Raw genomic sequence first — 23,244 nt, 5'->3', positions numbered from 1 at the left:
AGAGGCAGGCAGAGAGAGAGGAGGAAGCAGGCTCCCCGCGGAGCAGAGAGCCCGATGCGGGGCTCGATCCCAGGACCCTGGAATCATGACCCGAGCCGAAGGCAGAGGCTTTAACCTACTGAGCCACCCAGGTGCCCCGCCACAATGAAATCTTAAAGAAATTCCCAAATTTATAGTTTGAGACAGATGGCTCAGTTATGCAATATAAGCAACAATGTCCTAACTAGATCATTGATTTCATTTATGAAATTTGCCTCTGAACAAAGACTGATGGTTCTTGGATTTAAAAACAAACAAATCAAAAACAAACAAACAACAACAACAACAGTGCCTCAATAATCCCAACCATGTATCAAATTATCAAACATCTTAGAAGAACAGTGACAGGTACAATTGTTACATATGTCTGTACCCCAGAAACCATCAGAAATAAGCATACTTGTGGCTTCGGAACTTCTATTTTATTTGAGTAGTCTATCACCACATGAATTCCAGAAATGAAGCTTTAAAAAAAAATGGCCAGCAGGCTCAAAGAAGTCATTTCTTTTTTTTTTTTTTAATTTTTTTTTAAAGATTTTATTTATTTATTTGACAGAGAGAGATCACAAGTAGGCAGAGAAGCAGGCAGAGAGAGAGAGAGAGAGAGAGAAGCAGGCTCCCCGCCTAGCAGAGAGCCCGATGTGGGACTCGATCCCAGGACCCTGAGATCATGACCTGAGCCGAAGGCAGCGGCTTAATCCACTGAGCCACCCAGGCGCCCCTCAAAGAAGTCATTTCTAACACAGAATCTACTCAGTTTCCAGCTAGAAGAAACATTCAGTTACTCTTAGTACCTGAGAGGGGATTTCCACTACCAGCAGTTGCCAGCTCTTTCCTACAAAGGTCCTCTTCTGGTCGCTGAAGATTTCCTGCTATAGTAGGCAAGGGTGATGAGGTCTTCTGCCAACATCACTTAGTGGAGTCAAATACTCCAAAACAAAACTCCAATATGTGATAGCATCAACTCCATGATCTCAAAATAAACAAAAATCTCTACAGTGACCCATAATATACATGGCATACATGATGCCTATGGCAGTAAGCACACTGTCCCTTTTGGTCCCATCTACCTGGTGCAATTGATTCTTGGTCCTTTTGAGCCTGATATTTGATAAATTGATTTCTTTCTTTATATTCTTCTTGCAATAGTCCTTTGGAGATAATATCACAAAATCACTGCTCTTGAAATGCCTTTATCCATTCGTGCTTTTGCCAAGTTTGAAAATTATGATGGGACATAAATTTACAAAGATATGGCAGTCATCAGAGAAGAGGACTTTGTTTTCATCAAAGCCAGTCACCATGAACACACATCCAGCCAATACAAGAGGGAGGAAGTTCTGGGGTCAGAAGTCCTAAGTCTATTAATAATGTCACTACCCACTAATGGCATAACCCTGGAAAATTCCTACAACATTTCCCTGTCTCAGTTGCCTCAGCTAGAAAATGGGAATAACCACCCATCCTCAGCCTACTTCACAAGAAGATTACTGAAATATAATAATCCTTTGGCAAATTTTAATTTCAATTCCTGTAGCTGTATGCATTATCAATCAATGATAAAACTGGGGTAACTTAAACAAGCAGAATAGATACAACTTTCCTTTAGTGGACCTGGAAATATAACATGTCTCATCAATAGAGTCAAGAAAAAAAGTTTTGTTTTGTTTTGCTTTTGTTTTAATTCTGAGAGATAGGTTTGGTAAGCAAGTTAATAGCTTAGCACCCACCATGTGAGCCTTCGATTCATTCGTGCCTCCTCTCATTGAATCCTCTCAGGAACCTTACAAGGGAGATACTCCCTCTTTTTAAACAAAAGTTGCATGTTTTATATGAAGCAGAGGAAGACTTATTTTTCCTAATCCCTTCCCACATTTTTAACCAATTATTTTTTTTAGTAGACTGATAGGGGATAAGTCAAGCCCTTGCTCAGGTTTTGTTTTGTTTTGTTATGTTTTTAATGTGACAACTTTTCTTTGTTATTTTTGGCTTCAGGTTTGACTTTTTAAAAATAAATCTGAAAAAAATGATAAAAATAAATCTGATGGACACACTCTAGCCCTGGTCCTAGTCTTTTTCCAGTTAACTAACATATAGTTGGTGTACAATGTGGTGCTAGTTTCAGACGTGCACCTGACGACTGAGCTAGTCTTACTTCCAGTTTCCAGGGACGATGACTGACGCTTAGCAAGTTAAGTATTTTTGCCCACTGTCACTTCCCAGCAGACAACCAAGCAAATATTCAAACCCTGGGTGTTCTGACTATAAAACCCTTAATGCTTTAAGTAAATGAAACAGAGAACAGAAAAACAATAGAAAAAAAAATTAACCAAACAGAGAGTTAAGCAAAACAAAAGATAAATAAAATTAACAAACCCTTAGCTAAGGAAAAAAAAGAGGAAAAAAAAACCCCAAATCAATGAAATTATAAATGAAAAAGGAAACATTACCATAGATGCCACAGTTATTCAAAGGAATATAAGAAGTATAAACAATTATACTCCAACAAAATGGGCAACCCAGAAGAAATGGAAAAATTCTTAGAAACATACAAATTTACCAAGACTGAATAAAAAATAAATAGAAAACCCAAATAGACCAATTACTAGTGATAAGGTTGAATCAGTCATCTAACGTCTCCTGCTGAAGAAAAGCCCAGGACCAGACGGATTCACTGGTGAATTTTTCTAAACATTTACAGAAGAATTAGCCCCAAAACTTTTCAAACCCTTCCCAAAAAAATCAAAGAAGAGGGCACATTTCCAAACTCATTTTAGAAGACCAGCATTATCCTGATACCAAAGCCAGAAAAGGACATTACTAGAAAAGAAAAATACAAGCTAATATCCCTGATGAATATAGATGCAAAATTTTTAAATAGAATGCCAACAAACAATTCAGCAGCACATTAAAAGAGTCATTCACCATGATGGATGCAAGTACAGTTCAACATACACAGATCAATCATTGTAATATATCACATTAATAGTATATATGGAAAAAAAAAACATATGGTCCTCCCAATAGAGATACAAAAGCATTCAACAAAATTCAATATCCACTCATGATTAAAAAAAAAAAAAAACTCAACAAATTAGGCAGATAGTTACAGAAGGCAGGGGGTGGGAGGTGGGACAACTGGGTGATGGGTATTAAGGAGGGCACATGATGTGATGAGCACTGGCATTATACACAACTAATGAATCATTGAACATTACATCAAAACTAATGATGTACTATATGTTGGTGAAGTGAACATAATAAATAGAAAAAAGAAGGAACAACCCCAACATAATAAAGGACATATATGACAAGCCCAGAGCTAACATCATCCTCAACGGTGAAAGGTTGAAAGCTTTTCCTCTAAGATCAGAAACAAGACAAGTGTGCCCATTCTCACCACTCTTACTCAATATATTACTGGAATTCCTATCTAGAGGAATAAGGGAAGAAAAAGAAATAAAATGTATCAGAATTAGAAAGGAAGAAATAAAATTACCTCTACTTGTAGATGACAAAATTTTTTTCATTAACATATAATGCATTATTTGCCCCAGGGGTACAGGTCTGTGAATCATCAGGCTTACACACTTCACAGCACTCACCATAGCACATACCCTTCCCAATGTCCATAACCCCACCACTCTCTCCCTAACCCCTCCCCTCCGGCAACCCTAAGTTTGTTTAGTGAGATTAAGAATCTCCCATGGTGGGGTGCCGGGGTGGCTCAGTGGGTTAAAGCCTCTGCCTTCGGCTCAGGTCATGATCCCAGGGTCCTGGGATTGAGCCCCGCATTGGGCTCTCTGCTTGGCAGGGAGCCTGCTTCCCTTCCCTTCCCTTCCCTTCTCTCTGCTTGCCTCTCTGCCTACTTGTGATCTCTGTCTGTTGAATAAATAAATAAAATCTTTTAAAAAAAAAAAAAGAATCTCTTATGGTTTGTCTCCCTCCCGATGCCATCTTGTTTCATTTTTTCCTTCCCTACCCCCCAAACCCCCCAGGGTGCCTCTCAAATTCCTCATATCAGGGAGATCATATGATAATTGTCTTTCTCTGATTGACTTATTTCGCTCAGCATAATGCCCTCTAGTTCCATCCACATCATTGCAAATGGCAAGATTTCATTTCTTTTGATGGCTGCATAGTATTTCATTGTATACATATACCACCTCTTCTTTATCCATTCATCTGCTGATGGACATCTAGGTTCTTTCGATAGTTTGGCTATTGTGGACATTGCTGCTATAAACATTCGGGTGCATGTGCCCCTTCAGATCACTACATTTATAGTAGATCGCATAATTTTATAGAGAGAATCCTAAAGACGTATCCCTGAAACTATTAGAGCTAATCAATGAATTCAGTAAAGTTTCACCATACAAAATTAACTTACAAAAATCAGCAGTGTTTCTATAGAATAACAACGAAATTTCTGAAAAAGAAATGAATTCCATTTACAACAGCACCAAAAATAATAAAATATTTAGGAATAAAATAGCAAAAAATAGTAAGAGTAACTCAATTATAAATTGGGCAAAGGACCTAAATGGACATTTCTCCAAAGAAGATATATGAAAGGACAATAAGTACATGAAAAGCTGCTCAGTATCACTAGTCCTTAGGGAAATGCAGAACCACAACGTGAGCTTACCTCACACATGTAAGGATGGCCATCACCAAAAAGACGAGATCCAAAATGCTAGCACAGATGTGGAAAATAGAGAACTCTTGTGCACCACCGGTAGGAATGTAAATTGGTAGAGTCACTATGGAAAGCAGTATGGACAATGCCACTTCTGGGAATATATCCAAAGGAAATGAAAACACTAATTTGAAAAGATATCTGCCCTGCCATGTCCACACAACATCATTTATAACAGCGGACACACGGAAACAACTGAAGTGTCCATCAATGGATGAACAGATACAGAAGCTGTGGTATATATATATACATACAATGGAATATCATTCGCCTATTTAAAACAGGAAGGAAATCCTACCGTTTGCAACACCATGGATGGACCTTGAAGGCATTACGCAAAGTGAAACACATGAGCCAAAGACAAATACTACATGATCTCACACGTGGAATCTAAAAAACAAAACCAAATTTGGAGAAAGAGATCGGAGGGCTGGTGGAAAGAGACAGGCGTGGAGGAAGGTGGTCAGAAGATACAAATGTCTAGTACTCAGATGAATAAGTCCTAGGGATACGATGTATGACATGATGACTATAGCTAGCACTACTGTATGACAGATAGGAAAGTTGGTAGGAAAGTAAAGAGTCTGCATCACAGAGAATTTTTTTTCCTTTTCACTTCTTTTCTTCTTGTCATATCTATATGAGAAGGTAAATGTTAGCTCAACCTATTGTGGTACTCACTTCACAATATATGGAAATCAAACCATCCTGTTGTATGTCTTAAATTTATACAGGGATGGATATCAACTATTTCCCAATAAAACAGGGAAGAAAAAAATCCATGCTTGTCACTACTGTTTAGATGATCTCCTAGAGAGCTGTGAATTCTTTACTCAGAACCCTCCTCCCTATTCTACGTCCACTCCCTGGGTGTTTCAGCTCTTTTTACTCCTGTTCTTCTCACTTCCTAAATTAGTCTCCTCTGATTTGCTGGATCCTCTGGATCCTGTCAAGCTCACCAAAAACCATGGCATTGGCAAATGTCTCTCTCACAAAATCCCGTTTCATACTGATCACTCTCTTTGGTTGCATTAATCCGTCAATCACATCTTAGATGTGTCCTCCAGCTTGGCTTTTCCATGAAGGCACAGATTGTGTGGTATGCGTCTCCTCTCTCTCTCTCTCTCTGTCTCCATCATGCTCAAGACTGTACCAGGTTAACAAAACACCTCTTCAACAATGACCTGAAGACATTAACAAACCTTCCATTTGCCCCCCTCAAGTCCAGGCTGGCTTTCCTATTCCGGATGCTATCCAGGCAAATACCCACAAACAATATGCTGGGCCCAGCTGAGCAAGACCAGCCTCTTCCGTTGACTGGGAACCTGGCCAAACGAGCTACTGTGTGAGGAAAAGAAGCACAGGTCCTAGCGAAGCCCAGAGTGACACCAGCCACCACAACCTGTGGGGCTACAAGAAGACTGTTTGGCCAGTTTGGTGTTTAGGCTGAACTTTCAAGGACTGTGTGATAATTACCATAAATTCTTACTGAATATGACTTTTCCTCCAGCACTTTTAACGTGTCACCTCCCGTAATCCTCTCAACAACTCTATGAGAAGATGCTAACGTCATTCCATTTTACCGGTAAGAAAAGTAGAGCTGAAGGAGAACAATTAGCCCAGGGTTCCTAGTCAGTGGGAGAAGGAAGACTGAAATGCAGGCAGGCTGGTGCGCAGAGACCACACCTTTAACCAGGAGTCCAGCCTTCCTCTCGGGGAGGTTAGTCACCAAGGAGGGAGAGGAAGGATGGTCTAGCCTTCCTGTCAGGAAGGTTAGTCACTGGGGAGGGAGAGGAAGGATGGTCCAGGCCAAAGGCCCTGCCCACCTGAAGACAGCAGAGGAGCTTAAGCAGCCTATGTAGAGAAGAGAGCTGAAGGAGCTCTCTGTAGGGCTCTGACAGTTTCGGGTGAGGCTCTGGTTGCCCTGAGATGGACATTAGCCATTTTGCAATTCAGGCATGGCACAAAAACTCAGTCCTGGGGTGGCCAATGTATCCCCGAGGGGAGTCTGCACTGCCCAGAGGCTTTTGGTCAGCTGCAGACCCCAGGAACTGTGCCTCACCGTGTCCACCCTGCCTGCCTGCCCCAGTGGCCATGGGGTCCTCCCTGCTGTGCATCGGCTTTTCATGAGCTACTAATAAGCTACGTGATATTGGGAAAATCACACAGCTTTTCAATGATTCAGGTTCTCATCTGTAAAATGGGCATGGTAACAGCGTTTACATGCAAACTTGGTCTTGAGGACTAAATATAGACAGAAGACATAGCAGAGTGCCGAGCTCATCATAAATGCTGATCAAGCTGGAGCCTAAACATTGAAAAGGCTCATCTCCTCTGCATCTGCAAATCTGTACACGGTCTGGGACAAACAAATCTTTCAGATACCTTCGCCTTCTCATTTTCTACCAGTGTGCGGAAATATTTTTAAAGAGCAGTTATCTATCAGTTATATGTCAGTTATAAAAGTGTTAAATAAATCCGTGAAGGCAAAGAAAAAAGAGAAAGAGACAGGAGCCATCCTGCCGTCGCCATGACAACGAGGCAGGTTACCTGGACAGAGATTTTGGGAATCTCTTAAAAGAATAGCCAGAGATGTTTCCGTCTCTTTGGGGAGGGACAAAGTCTGCCTTTATCCTCCACTAAAGCCACACATTGCTGAATATGTCCCAATTAACACAGGGCAAGATCTGAGAGGAGCAAGGACGTCGCGGGCAGGCAGGTGGCGGAATGGAAAGAGAGTTGGCAGGGGGCTACAAGGTAGGGGTCATATCCGTGGAAAATGCAAGATCAAACTGCCAGGATCTCCATTGTTTCACTTAAAGTGCCCAAAGAGCATTCACTAAAAAGCATCATTCTCACACATGAAGACCCCCAACTGCTGCAGATTAACTTTAGAAGAAATTGAATCTTAACCAATAACACTCGTTCTTATGAACAGTACTGACATGAAGAAAGTGATTAAAAACTCTGGCGGGCAGGACTTTTCTCTGCAAGCCATTTCTTATATGGAAAGGAATAAAGAGCTTAGGATTCATGACATGCACGCCCCCCTCCCCACATCTCCTCGGGTGTTGTATATAGGTCGTGTGTCTGTGTATGCATGTGTTTCCCTCCTACGATCTGCAGTTTACACCTCACATAATAATCCCGCACACCTCTCTCTCATTTTTTCAGTTAATCGATAGTATTTTTAGAGCCACAAATAGGGGCTATTTGTAATAGTACTTCCTTTAATTGCATATTTTTCAAACATGAGACTATTAAAGTAGCTGTCCATGAAAGCAGTCATTCAATTCTCTTCTGAGGTGCCCCTTCATTCTGAAAGGGCTCACTCATCAAGCTCAATAGCATCTCTTGGCTGCCTGAGAAAAAGCACTGGAGGAAAAAAAAAAGCAACCTATTTTCCAGATCAAAGTAATCCCTACTCCATTGCCATGGCTGCAGACGCCTCTTTCTTCTTTTCATTGACCAGACAAGGTCCTTCTCAGAGCACGGCTTGCTTTTTTTTTTTTTTTTTTTTGCCTGAATTTGTTTTCTCGTTGGGAAAAGTGGTCATTAAGGTATTAGTTTAGGTTGATTGGTTCTTCAGCAACAGAAGAGGCTTCTGATGCTTTGTTATCTCTGACATGATCTCAGAACAGTGGCCTGATTATTATAACAATATAGAAATAATAACTCAAGGCAGCAGGCTTCCCGTTGAAACCCACGCAGGGTGGCGAGTATATGACGACGCACCCAACCTGCTAGTCTTTTCACGGGTGTTTCTGGGGACCTCAGTGTCTGGCCACATCCCCGGACATTGCATGGGCCTTCACCTCCCTGCCCATTGAGGCCCCTCCCATGAATTCCCCCCAAGTTGTTGAGGCTACTGAGGACTTGCCTCCATTTATACCAACCAGTGGCGCATTCAGTAGAAAGAATGGGGAGAGGGAGAGGGAAGGCTTTGATGTTTCCCGGGGCAGGAAATCACTTGGATGATTCTTCCAGGGCCACTTGGCAGCAGGTAGAGGGTGTGACAGCTGGTGGGAAGGTCGACGGCTGGAATGTGACCGCTCAGCCGTATCGGGAGACTGTGCTGCCTTTGCAAACTTAGAAGTTTGTTCCTATAGTCTGGTGGGGGGTAGGGAGGAGGGAGAAAGATCAGAGGGCTTGGCACATACCACCTGGGAAAAGAGAATTCAAAATTATCAAATAACAAGCCGGAAGCTTTCATTACTTTTTAAGACCAACTGACCCAAGTCATCAAGTCTAATCTAATAAGAATGTATGACTGCCAATACCCAAGAGGTGGGGTGCATGGTGATCAACCACGTGGAGCCTGAATCTGGTCTTCAAGCACCGCTCTACTCATCTGTCAAAATACGGTTGGTAACAGGCTGACTATGAGGATCGGTAATAATATTTTTACTGCAACCTCGCCATGTGCCAAACACTGTGCTTAGTACTCCACACGCATTAACATCTCCTACCTCCAACAAGTCTATGGAACATATCCTACTGAATGCCCCTCTTTCTTACAAGGAAACCGGCATAGAGGCCTGAAGTAAGTTATCCAGATTCATACAGCTGGTCAGTGAAGCCAGGATTCAAATCCAATCAGCCCAAACTCTAGAGAACTCTTAGCCACCGCTTAGGAATTAAATGAAATAATATGTAAACTATTGATTCTGGTAACAGACACTCAGCAATATTACTGATCATTCATTTCACATTGGCAACATTACTGAACTCCCTCTGTTGCATCATCCAAATGAAAAAAAGTTATGACAGGGCTTCAGTAAGGGAAAGGCTTTATGAAAGCAAACGCGTCAAAAATAATTATGATAACTGGAACTGGCACACAGGAAAATTGACAATATTTCTTGATTTGAAAGTTCCATGGAGATAAAGAAAACTTGCAGGACTCACTGGGGGAAGCAGGGGGCTTGGAAGTGGGAGCTCGTTTCTAAAAACAGCTCAGCCCAGGGGCATGGCCAAGGGTCTGGAGAATTGGCATCCTTGCTGCCTCAGCTGGGTGCAGGTGGAGATGGGGCTGGATGCTTCTGCATTAGCCTGAGAGAGAGGGCAAGCAGAGCTGACAGACACAACCCACTCAGGTGACTAGAGAAAGCCTGACCACACACTCCCCGCCATCCATACGCAGAAAATACATGCACAGAGCAGCTAAATCCTTCCCCTCTCTTGTGCGAAGACCTCAAGGAACCAAGCGATGCTGCCATCTGCAAAGTCTTAGGGAGATCCAGAAAATTTATTAAAAAGCCTCCTTCATTCACTTATTGGATTCATATTTATTGAGAATCTTCTACATGCCAAGCACTGTAAGGTGCAAAGAATATAAAATGGATTGAGTAGGTCCCTGATCTATAGGAAGAGTAGGAGTAAGTAGTCTAAACTGAAGAGGGCTGTACTGTATCATTTGAAGGAGGGGTGCACAGAGAACCCTGGGAGAGAGGGTGAGGACCAGAGGTACTTAGTTCTGATGTGAAAGTAGAAAGAAGTAAGATGATGGAAGGGAGTGGGGTCTTAGACATCTTCTCAGGGGAGGTGCCCAATAAGGATGAGAGTGAGGGGTCATGTAACCAATGCCCTGCTCACTGAATCTGACTCTGTCCAAATTTCTTCTTGCCTGTTGTGTGTATCAGTAAGGATTGTGTGAACACAGAACTCCCTCAGACACTGCAAAGGACACGTAAAATAAGTAGAAGATAGGATCCCCCATCTTACAGATACTTAAAATGTGATCATGAATCCAAAGAGGCATAAAAAAAATAATTAGATAAGCTAGGGGAGTGGGTAGCAACACAATCCCAACGTTGGCCTTACCCCTCTAAAACTTGCTAACTTTTTACACGCTGCCTAGTGAGAGAGCTAAGTTTGTGGCTGTGGACCCTTGGCCAGAAGCTGGGGAACATTCCTGAATACGTTAGTCAGTTGGCACAACAGAACACCTACAAAGAGCTCAGTAGTTAAGAGCCATCACCCTGGGGGTGCCAGAGTGGCTAAGTCAGTTGAGCCTCTGACTCTTGATTTCAGTTCAGGTCTTGACCTTAGGGTCATGAGTTCAAGCTCCGCACTGGGCTCCACACTCAACATGAAGCCTATTTAAAAAAAAAAAAAAAAAAAAAGAACCATCACTCTGGAGTCAGGTCAGTTCCACAACACACTGTTTGAACTTGGGCAAGCCACTTAACCTCTCAGAGACTGGGTCACCTCATCTGCAAAATGGAGATCATAATGGAGATCATTTCTGTGGTGGTTGTGAGAGTACTTGAGATAAAACAAGAAAAGTGCTTAGGTCAAAGTCTGCCAACCATAAGCTCTCAATAATAATAATAATAATAATAATAATGAAGTTATACAATATGTATTACTTATAATGGTTTACCTTTTAAATAAATGCATATAAGCAATATTAATACTGTTCTTAAGCTTAGTGCCATGGTAGAGGCAAATACAGTTAATTAACACTTTTAGACTCTTTACCATGAACTAGTCACTATTCTAAACACTTCATATGTTTTGACTCACTGGATTCTCACAATGACACTATAAGAAAAATATCATTATGCCCAGTTTACAGGTAAGAAAACTTGAGCACAGAGAGGTTAAGAAATTTACCCAAGGCCACACAGCAAAGCCAGGATTCAAACCCAGGCTGTTTGGCTCAGGCTGCACTCCCAACTGCTCAGCAATGTTGCTTTTTGTCATAATGAATCAGTTACAGTTCTTGAAAAGAATGTTTATAAGGCAAGCTGACATATGATAAGACTCAGGAGAAATAAAAATCCTAAAAGTACCAAAAGAAGAGCTGATGAGATTTATCAAATCCAAATGGGAAAATCAAGGAAAGAGAACAGAGAAGAGAAGCAGTAGCATGCTGTGTCACGGAAGCCAGAGGAAAGAATTTTAAAGAAAGCAGGGAGGTACTGGCTAGTCATATCAAATATTACAGCAATGGGAAAGTGGAGGAGCCTTGAAAACAACCAGGATGGGGCACAGGGAGGAGTGCAATTAAAGGAGAGAGATCCCATGGAGGGCGGAGGGTAAAGCCAAATGACAAGGGTGGTAAGAAAGTGACTCTAATCACTGTAGACTTAACTTTTTTTTTTTTTTAAGATTTTATTTGTTTATTTATTTCACAGACAGAAATCACAAGTAGGCAGAGAGGCAGGCACAGAGAGAGGGGGAGGCAGGCTCTCCGCTGAGCAGAGAGCCCAAAGCGGGGCCTGATCCCAGGACCCCAGGACCACGACCCGAGCCGAAGGCAGAGACCCCAACCCACTGAGCCACCCAGGCACCCCTGAAGACTTAACTTTTAAAAAGATTAGTAACAAAAGGAAGGCAAGAGAGAAATGTCAGTTCAAAGGATCCTTTCCCTCCCAGACAAGGGTCCTCTGCTTGCTATCCCAATGGAACTTACACGTGCAGAAAGAGTGAAGATGCAAGAGACAGGTGTGGACAATTTACGACTGAGCAAAGAATATGGACAGCTTGTGTGGGGTGGCTCCCGTGGGAGCTCCAGCCTCGGCAAAGAGGAATTCCCCTACTGCCTCTGACTCAAGAAGGAAGAGGAGACAGATGGAGATACAGACACATTTGGATATGGAGGGCAATGAGGCAACTCACACCAGCTGCTTCTGACCTTTTCAACAAGGAAAGTTCTAGGAAGAGAAGCGTGGATATCATTGGATTGGCTGGAGAGCCCATTATGGAGATGCCATTTCCGCTTTCCGGCAGCCTGATGAACTCCTACTAACCCTTCAGGACTCTTGACCACCTCCTCTGGTCTCCTAAGGGCCAAGGCAGAGTCGAGGCTGTGTCACCCACACCTGTTCATTTATTTTTCTCTTACTACATCAGTCATGCCCGTTATAATTATTTTTGCTCCCATCTCTCTCGTCTTTCATTCTGAAGTCCTCGATGGTGGAGACTACATCATACATTATATATTAATTTCTCTGCCATCACACTAGTACAAAATGATATGCAGTAAATGTGTGTTGAACGAATAAATAAATTACTCCATAAGCCATACATAAAGGAATTGCAATTCAGACCCAGAAAGGGAATAACATTTTAGAACCAGCATCTTAAATGTCTAGGTTCATTTCAGATCGAAACAGTCTGCTCTTGGGCAATTACCCTAACCTCTCTGCATCTAATAACCCAAGCTCTGAAAAATGGGGAGCACAATCCATGGAACTGTGAGCTTCATTAGTGAATGCCAGTAAAGGGCTTTTAAGTGGCAAAGCTGATAATTACAGAAAATGCCTCTGAGGGAGAAAGATGACAAAAAATCTGTCTCAGGGACAATGAAGGAGCTTTCTTCTAGGATTTCCACCACATTTCACTCTGACGCAAGCAGCCATGGAGGAGCCGGAGCCCTCTCAAAGGGCCTGAACCACTAGGTTCCAAGGTTATATGTTCACCAAGTTCATGAACTGCTGTGAAATCCTATTTGTTAGAAAGCACAAGGGGGCAAGGTTCTGTGACTCAGCACGTCCCAGCTCAGGCCCAATCTGCCCCCTACTTAACTTTCAGCCTTTTCCATTGTCCTGCCTTGTGGCTCCCGACTTCTGCCTTTAGAGAACATCAACAGGCCGCTCAGTGTGCTCGACCCCTGGAAATACACTTGCGCTCCCAGGAAGTACATGATAACTTATCACTGCCATTTTCCAAGTGCTAGCTTGATAAATAGATACCTGAGTGAGCCCTGAAAGCAGCCACCAGCTGATTGGCACAAGATGAGACACAGCCCAGTCCAGGTGAGCTCCAAAAAACAATGTGACATGGAATAAGAAGTTGAGTTGATGTTCTGGGACTTTTAAAAACAACAACTTTATGATTGGTGTATTTTATACTTATTTCTTTTTTTTTTTTTAAGATTTATTTATTTGACAGATAGAGATCACAAGTAGGCAGAGAGGCAGGCAGAGAGAGAGGAGGAAGCAGGCTCCCAGCTAAGCATTGAGCCCGATGCGGGGCTCAATCCCAGCACCCCGGGACCATGACCCGAGCCGAAGGCAGAGGCCTTAACCCGCTGAGCCACCCAGGCGCCCCTATACTTATTTCTAAGGCCATAAACATATAAGGTATAATGTATTCTAGGTGGCTGGTCCTAAATGTTGAAGAACATTGCTATGGAAAAGTTTAGTGAGATGATAATTCTAAAATGTGGGTATTTGATTAATACTGTATGTAATTCATATCTACACAAAGGCACGCACATTCGTGCACACTTGCACAAACACACATAACCCCTCCCCTTTGTGGAAGGTAAATTCATAATGGATTTGCATCCCAGATACACACATTTCATATTAGCAATATGTGTGATAATAATAGGTAAAGATAGGGGCGCCTGGGTGGCTCAGTGGGTTAAAGCCTCTGCCTTCAGCTCAGGTCATGATCCCAGGGTCCTGGGATCGAGCCCCGCATGGGGCTCTCTGCTCAGCAGGGAGCCTACTTCCTCCTGTCTCTCTACCTGCCTCTCTGCCTACTTGTGATCTCTCTCTCTCTGTCAAATAAATAAATAAAAAATCTTTAAAAAATAATAATAATAGGTAAAGATAGTCTAGAAGTATTAATTGTCACAGTTAACCAAAAGGTGACTATATAGAGATCAGATCGGAGTAAATGAAGAATGGGCATTAGAAGGGAAGAAAGGAATAAGACACAAAAAACAGGGATAAGACTAAGAATTGATGACAAGGTATCTGCGTCTGTCAGTGATCCCAGTTCTTTTCCAGACTGGTTATCAAGCCACATTCAAACATTTCCAGAATAGGGGCCCTTCCCGCTTGAGAAAGGCCTTGAATTGGCTACATATGTGATACTGAAGGAGGTTTTCTTTCCGGATACTGCAGGCTGCTTTCTGACTATCCAAGCAGTTAACAGTCTGTAGATCCTCGTCAGTGCTGAATGTAGAAAATCTGCCACAGCTATAATTAAAACTCTGGTTGGTATCCACATTAGCCACTCAAAGCTCTTCTTGAAACTTGTAATTAGTTGGGAGAGAGATAAAATGACAGCGTGTTCTTATTGACATGACTTCAGGGTCCACACAGAGGCTGAATGGCCCTTATTCAAGGATACCATATGGGGAAGCCTTTCAACTGTTGGAAAGTCAGGCTAAATGACTTCTCATATCACCTACAACTGTGAAATTGTAAAATTCATTGCCCTCACAGGAAAATTACGAGATTATTCTATGAGGTGGACATCATTAGAACATTCCATTCCTCCTGGGGAGCCCTCCTGTTGAGTACACACAGAAGCTCCTGAAACAATGTCAGCTGTCCTCTCCCTGACCCACACCTGTGCTGTCTGAGCCCTGAAAGCCTACTCCAAGTACCCCGTGCTTGCCCAAGTACTCCCCAGGCTCCAGTTCATCCAATGAAATAGCTATCACTAGTGGAATCTTGTCTTGCAACCTTTTCTGGGCAGAGTTGAGGTAAGTAATTTTAGAGCCCATGATACCTTAGAAATTTAGGGTCATCTATCCCATCAACAATCAAAACAGAAAATAAGGCCTTAGCAAAAATATATTGTTCAACCAGTATGTCATTAGTGTAACAGATATAAATTAAAAGAGTCGGGGAGAGATTTGTTTTGTTTTTTTTTTTTTTTTTGAGGTCTAGAACCTCAAGGAAGTTGAGAGCTTAAAGGAAAGGGGGCAGGAGGGCAGAAGGGTCATCTCATGATTAAAGCTTCCACCTTGCAATTAATCAAATGTGAGGTATATCACAAGAAATCGTAATAAAAAGAACAAGCCCTCAGTGCATACCCTTAGTATCTAAGACGGGTAGAAAAATGTGTGATGTGGGACTTCATTTCAGCTACCCACTTAGGGATTTATGCAAACAAAGGCTCAGGCTGTCAAGTGACTGTTTTGGAGTAAAGAAGAAGCAAAGGACCATGAGCTGAAAACCAAATAAAATTATGCAATTCTATTCTTTAAAAATCTTTCAAAAAGAAAAAACTAATCTGTTACATGACAAAATGTATAAAAATATACAGTAACTCAGAGGTAAGGGGTTTTGATCCAATTTATCTGAATATCTACCTCAATTTCTATGCCTATTTCTGTATTTGCATTCATATTTTATCAGTTATTTTCTGTTTAGTGGTTGCCTCCTAAACTAAACTCCAAATACCTCAGGACGATGTCTTTTTTTTTTTAATCCACATCAATCTGTTGCCTTGCTCACTGTGGTTGACTAGCATCCCATAGAATCACTAAAAATGTTTCACCCAAACCCAACTTCTGCTTCTCCTAAGGTAAGAGAGATTGGTTGAAGTGCTTTGCATAAACGTCACTAGGGAAATTCTCCATTTGAAATATGGGTAACAATTACTCTATACCTTGAAGTCACTGTAACTTTTCAGAACATTTTCATGGAGATCATTTCATTTTGTTACCTGTTTCATGAACAGTCCCCAAAGAACATTACAACCACAAACCCACCAATCACCCCCACTCACCAGTGAAAGCTATGTCAGGAGTCTTGTGCCTTTTGGTAAACCAGCAACTGGAGGTCATTCCTCCTCCAGGCAAGAAAATGTCCATTGCAATTCACCTTGCTAGAATATAACAGCAATCTGCTAGAGATCAGCACTAGAGAAAGACAGTGCTCAGGTGACATTATAGCAACTCAGACTATAGAAAGATCCAGAAGGTCAAAATACAGGTCTTCCTAGTCCTTGCAAAGTTGAAGGAAGACATCTAAGTATCCTTCAATCACCCCCTTAAGTAACATGTCCACAGTGTTTATGGTTTTCTCCCATCCTGACATTTCATCATAATTTAGCATTCCTGGGAAGGCTGAAGTGAATGCTGAATTTTTCACTGGAGCTGGGTCATGCTGACAGTGATAGCAACTGACAGGAGATTAAAAGGAACCATAGATACTGTGCTGAAAATGTCTCATCAAGGTCACCCACTCATGATAAGGCAAGTAGAGGGTGAGGGACAAATACAGGCTTATCGCTTAAGAACCAGCTGGGACAACGTCATTATCTAATTATTCCTCTTCATTCCCATCTCCTCCAACCTCCCACTCCAACACACATTCTTTTAATCAAGTCTGTTATTTGAAAATTACTAGAAGATGGTTCTCCTCTTATCAGTTCAAGGTACAGCTACCATAAAGGCAATGCCACCAACATTCCCAATCGTGCCAAGCAGAAGTAGTCACTCCCATGTCACTCGGCTCACCCCTTCACCTCTGCACTTACTGGTTACATGACTTTCTCCCCCAAAACTCTGAAACCCTCATGTGTCAGAAGCATGCCCTCCTCTTCTATTTACCTACACAGTGGCAGAGCTAGCTAGCTAGCTACTGACACTCGTGATTCTTCCTCTCTAACACAGAGTTGCTGCTGAGAAGTTCCTGCCAAGCCAGGAACTACTTTTTCCAGCTTCATTTCTATCTAGGTGTGGCCACTGCACCAGGTTTAGTCAGTGGAATATGAACAGAAGTGATGTACTTCACCTTGAGGTTTTTGTAACATACCATACATCCACACTCTCTTCTGCCTGCCACCAGCTATCTGCAAATCTTGATGAGGCAAGATGTTGCCGGCTTGATGAGGGAATCATTGCATGGAAGAAAGCTACTGTGGACTAGAAACCATGTATTGGACTAGTGCAAGAGGGAGAAATATATTTCTATTTTTTTTAAATGAGTATACGTTTTAGGGTCTATTTGTTACCAGAGCTTGCCCTAACTAATACACAAGCCTAACACAGTGGCATATATATCCATTCAAGGGACAGCAAATAACTAAATGGGGCATTCACCCATTTGCCTATGAAAGAGCCCGATTATTTTGTGCTTTTCAAGGAAAAGATTAACTATGGATTGCATCTCATGAAATTATACCCAGTAATTGTTATTATGGAAATCATCTGAGTGCTATATGAAACAGACTGATGCTAGGAGGGTTTTATGTTTCTTCAAATTCATAGATACATATTTAAATTTTGTTACTGTGGGAGAATGTTGAGGTTGCCATGGCAACAAGTTAAAGCAACAGAGGGCACGTGATGTACTGGGCTGCTTGGTGCTAGCCATGCCAGCAGAAACATAAAATGATGATATCATATGGGGAAAACTCTACTAAGGGTTATGGTGTAGTAGCCAACTATCTGTCTTTCACCTTCTAGGAACCATAGTGTAACACACTGATTTGTTCACAATTTTGATAACATTGCCAGTTCTGCAATGAAATGGATTTTGGAATAAAGAGGAGATGATTGGTAGAAGATCATCACTCTATCTCCACCCTTCTAGAAACACACACACACACACACACACACACACACACACACACACACATTGGGCCGACGCAAGTAGAATCTGATTGAGTTGATGAATTGAATGGACAATACATTTAAAGCAAGCAATCAAATTAAGCCCCTCCAAATTGAGCCGAGGTTTTGGAGCAAATTTCTTAAGTAATTACCCCAACTCTTTGATTTACTTCACCATGCACACATAGCCTTTATTGATCCCTTCTCTGTGGACTGGGAGCCTAATTCTCTGCAATATACTTGCTGCTTATTCAAGTATCATCACTCTCTTATGAAAATTAAATGTTTCAAGCAGTGCTAGTCTACCTCCCCCAGGGATATTACTCTTCTCTCTGAGTGACCTTAGGGCTTCTAAGTGTCTGGAAGCAATAATCGTGAGACAGCACAAAGGGCAGGTGGCTTGGATCCAAATTAAAAGAGAAAAGAAATGGGTCTGGCCTTATGAAATGTGGCAAGCCAGAGTAGAGATGTTTGATAGGCAAGAACGCTTTGGGGGGACGGATACCGCTAGCTGTTCTTTGAGTAGTAAAGGTAAAGAAAAACTCCCCTGACATCATTTCTCCTTAACACCCGAGCAAGTAATTCAGGAAGACTTTCAACTCTAAGAAGAAACAAAGAAAAAGGACGGCATCCCGACTTTTAGTCTAGACTCCCCTTTTCCTCCCCTTCTCTCACCCGATCCTTTCCAATTCTATGTGCGGATTCCCTAGTGTCTTCTCCAGTCCCTCCTAGTTTCATTGTGAAACTATACTGGCCAACTTCTTGGAGAAGAGACGCAAGCTTCGAGAGTCCTTCCCTCCCTGGGACAGCAGGAGACATGCAGGGAAGAGATTCCAATGGATAGAAGCCTTTACTGTAGTGAGAAGCGGGACAGAACGGAGGCGGACTCTGGACCCCACCTGCAGTGGTGCAAGGCAGAACCATTTCAAGGCAGAACACAGCATAGGCAAACATTAAGAGGAATCGAACTGAATCACAATGCCAGACAGTCTCAGGCAGCCCCTTCACTGCTCCTGGTGCAAACCAGGGTCAAAGACGTCTGATGGGGCTCAGTAGACAGAGGAGATCAATAATGCTAAAGAGTAATGTCTGCAGTGAGAAACAAATCATTGCAAGTTCAAATAAAATGCTCTCCATGCTTAGGTCTGCCGACGGAAGCCCTACAGCTGCCATACTGGCGTTGCCCTCATGACACCCTCTCTCTCCGCGGGAGGGGCGAGAGGGGGAGAGAGAAACAGAGGAGCCAGGGGTCGTCTTCCAGCTCTTGTGTTGTCTGCCACTGAGAAACCCCAAATAGTTTAGCGTCCATCTGGCCGATTCAAGGAGAAAACACTGAGAGCATGAACTATTTTGAGAATGATGAGAATAAAGTACACTTCAGTCTCAGAAGAGGTTGGGAGGTAGCTAAATGAAGTTATGAGCAGCAGAATAAGCAGAAAGCAAATTGTATTCAATGACTTAAACCTACTGAGAACTTATTACACAAGTCAGGTCCATTTACTACTGAGGAAACTAAAGCTTGGAGCTGTGAAGCCACATTCCAAACATCCCAGAATTGTCCATGGAAACCCCAGGACTCACACCGAGGCTGACTCGCTACAGAGTCAGACAGTGACCTTACCTCCATGCCACACAGCTCTGTACAGGGCTCACTTCTAACTGCAACTAAATATGTTTCTCTAGGCCTTTCTCTTTCTAGCGGTCTTCATCACGTCGGGGTCGCTGGTGTGCACTCGACCCATCTTGATGCACAGAAACAAGGACATGTATTTCTAAAGGCCATCCAGCTGTCTGGGTGGAGGCTGGAGGCATCATGCAATGGATCACAGGGAAAGGCAGAGGGCATGGGCATTGCAGCGTAGTATCCTGCCATTTACTCCTCTTGGGGAAGTCTGCTGGGGGAAAGTTGAGTTCTTGAATCAAGGGGATAAACTGGCAAATTCCACTGTGGGTTGCTCACACCTCCATAATTTTGTTATTATTGTTGTTGTTCCATATATGACACATTGTTTTGAGAACCTACACCAACAGAAGCAAAAATAATGTAAAAGACAGAGTCCGTGGCCAGGACTTAAATTCCACATTGAGAGCATGCTGTCAGGGTCCTTCTGGGGACATAAATTCTCTGTGGCTCCCCAACCCTCTTGACCCATTTCACAGATGCAGTGCTAATGGTAAAAATGGAAGAACTTCAAAATGACTGATATGCATTTTGTTCTACCTGTGGTTAAAAATTACTCTTCCGAAGGGGCGGGGGTGGGAGGTTGGGGGAACCAGGTGGTGGGTAATAGGGAGGGCACGTATTGCGTGGAGCACTGGGTGTGGTGCAAAAACAATGAATACTGTTACGCTGAAAAAATAAATAAATAAAAATTTAAAAAAAAATTACTCTTCCGCCTTAGGAAGGAAACCAGGATTGACTCAGTAGGGCCAATGCATAGCTCCCTGTGCTAGGCGATTTGTCCATACCCTAGCTTATTGATTTCTCACAACCATCTTTTGAGGTACCACACACCTACCTTCCAGCTGATGGAACTGAAGTTACAGTGATCGGTCTGCCCAGGGCCAGGCCCTAGGTGATTGCACAGGGACGCACACCTATATTCTCATGACATTCACAATCAGTACTCTTTCTTCTATGCTCTTCTGGCCTCTTTAATGATTAAGATCCTTGCCACACCTCTGGGTCATCATTGTAACCTTGAGCAGCCATAGTTCCATGGAGTAGAAGGTACAGAGTATTGAGCTGAGAAATTGTACCAAGATCAATGTAAACTCCAGAAGTTAATGCTGTGTCAAAACTCCTTAACTAAGTGGTTTACCTCTCCTGTCTCTCTCCCCTAAAACAGACATAGAGAAAAATCATTATGATTACTTGAAAGTTGATTAGTTGATGAGTTGGTCGGTTGGTTGATTCCAGACTTCCAGAGACTTAAAGAGAAGCATTCATGTCAAAATAAACTTTTGTGGATAACGTCTGTTTGGGAAAGGATCTCAGATGAGCTGACGTAATGTGCTCGTGGATGGGTCCACCTCTGGAAACACAGGGTGGAGCGGAAAGGGCAGGAGCTTGGGAGTCATCCAGACCCAAATGAGAATCCTGGCTCCCCAACCGGGGAAAGTGGAAGAAGTCATTTTCCTTCTCTGAGGCTCAGTGTCTTCATCTTTAAAATCAGAATGATGCCACCAACCCCAAAGAGGCAAGATGAGGAACAAATGAGATGATCTACATGAAAAGCCAACCATCGCATCCGGCACAACAGACACTCATTTAGGAAAACAGCTTCTTTCTCAGTCTTTTCTGACTACCTCTTCAATGTCCTTGAAGGAGATGGGGTGAGGGCAAGAGTAGCGCCCCCTGCTGGTTGAGTGCGGAGTCCATCTAAGGAAAAAAGGAGGCATCCACTTTTGGGATTCTTACCTTCTGCAACATAAATTGGCTGGAGGAAGAGGCAATTCATACTCTTGCCATTTATCCCTGGGTACCCTGGTGTTGGTGGCCAGGAAGGTGGCATTTCAAACAAAGGATGTCTGACAATTGTAAGGCCAGATGATTCCTTTACTACTATTTGGTGTGTTGTGTAACAGATCTCCATATTGTGCCATTCAGAGTCTCTCACAACTGCCTGAATTCCACAGATGGCGTCTCTGCTTTCATACCGCCCTACTTTCCCAGAATTTCTACATCTCCAGGGCCATTACCGCCTCCTGACTCTCTCACACTTATCCTATTATGCTATTATCCTGCACCCAGCACTGGCTGCTTTATTTTCTACTTTCTGCCACAATATTATGGGGCCTGAGTTGCCGACTCTCAGATAGTGTCTGTCTGCTTGCTGTTTGTGCGCTCCACTGGGGAAAAGGGAGGTGTGGAATATCCATTTGTGTACATATCAGGCGAGAGACAATGCCAAAGCATTTCAGCGAGCAGAAAGCATCCTAACGGGGATGCTGCAGGCGGAGGAAGGGGTTGCCTGTTCCCACTAAAATAATTAAACCCCATCATTTCAAGTCTCCCCAACACCCTGTTGTGTATATAATCCGAACGGCAAGGGAAGATGAGCAGTTAGCTGGTAAATTATCTTTACATGTGTTCCCCTTTAAGAAAATAAAACACACACAAAAAATTTTTAATCACTTTACAGTATTAACTATTTCAAGTGGTTCCCTACACAGAATTCTCTACCTCCGTGACAGCTCCTTTTCTGTGTCGATGGAATAGGCTAGAACCTGAGAGTTGTTCAGATCCAGTGCTAGGTTCAATACTTGGATTTCCAAATCCTAGTTGTATCGCCCGGGCTGTCGTCTTCGCACTGCAACCAACTTGGCAAATGACTCAGTTCTTGGAGCTTCTATCTCCTCATCTATTATACGGGGATGACACTGTATACGTGGCCTGGTTTGGGGGAAAATAACTAAAGAATGGGGGAGCTGGTGATATCGTGCCCATGATCAGAGGAACTGAACTTATTTAACCTGCTCCCTTCTTCAACACTCAAACACGTCATCAACCCACACACGGCTCTCTCCCGTAATTCCAGTGGCCTATCTTCCTAGGTAAACTGGTTTCCATGGGGCTGGATTCATTCCCTCTTACTCAGCCCAGGGACTTAGAGTAAGGGCTTAACAAATATTAGTGGAATTAGGGACAAGTGGAATTACAAACCTACAGAACAATTGGTGGGTTCAAAGGAAGAGAGGATCACAGTTCCTTTAAATTACATTCTTTTCAGCCATACCCTTACAGATCGCCATTCATAGTACTGTCTTAAAAAATGATCATGCTTCCATCTGACATACAAAAAATAAAGAGAGACAGAGACAGAGAAAGGAAGAAAGATGGAGGGAGGGACGGGGGGAGGGCGGAGGGAAGAAAAAAAGAAAGAAGACAACACCTGGGAGCTTCCGATGTCAAACAACAGTCCCTGACTACCCATCTTAAGCAGAATGCTCGTAGAATACAAATCAACTTCACTACTAGCTACTCCTAAAGGATAATTAAGAAGTACAATGTGATTTGGGAGAGGAGGGAGGAGAGAATCCCTAACTCCCACGGCTAACCAGAAATGACTTGAATCCTCTGACATGTTATATTATCGGTGTAACTATCCCATCCCAGCGATGAGACAGATGGAGAGCAACAGTGGATCTTTTATGGAGTCCCAAACAGATCATCATCAGACATCATCTT

The 23,244-nt window shown here is 42.7% G+C and overlaps 1 long non-coding RNA gene across 1 annotated transcript in view; it reads right to left on the bottom strand.

Annotated features, from left to right (window-relative positions):
- LOC123949150 overlaps positions 1-23,244 on the bottom strand; it is an 86,160-nt gene that overhangs the window by 58,570 nt on the left and 4,346 nt on the right. The gene's annotated exons all lie outside the window — the stretch shown is intronic.

This window comes from Meles meles, chromosome 8 (assembly GCF_922984935.1).
Source record: "Meles meles chromosome 8, mMelMel3.1 paternal haplotype, whole genome shotgun sequence".
NCBI classification, from domain to species: Eukaryota; Metazoa; Chordata; class Mammalia; order Carnivora; family Mustelidae; genus Meles; species Meles meles.
This window is presented reverse-complemented; position numbering and strand designations above follow the sequence as displayed.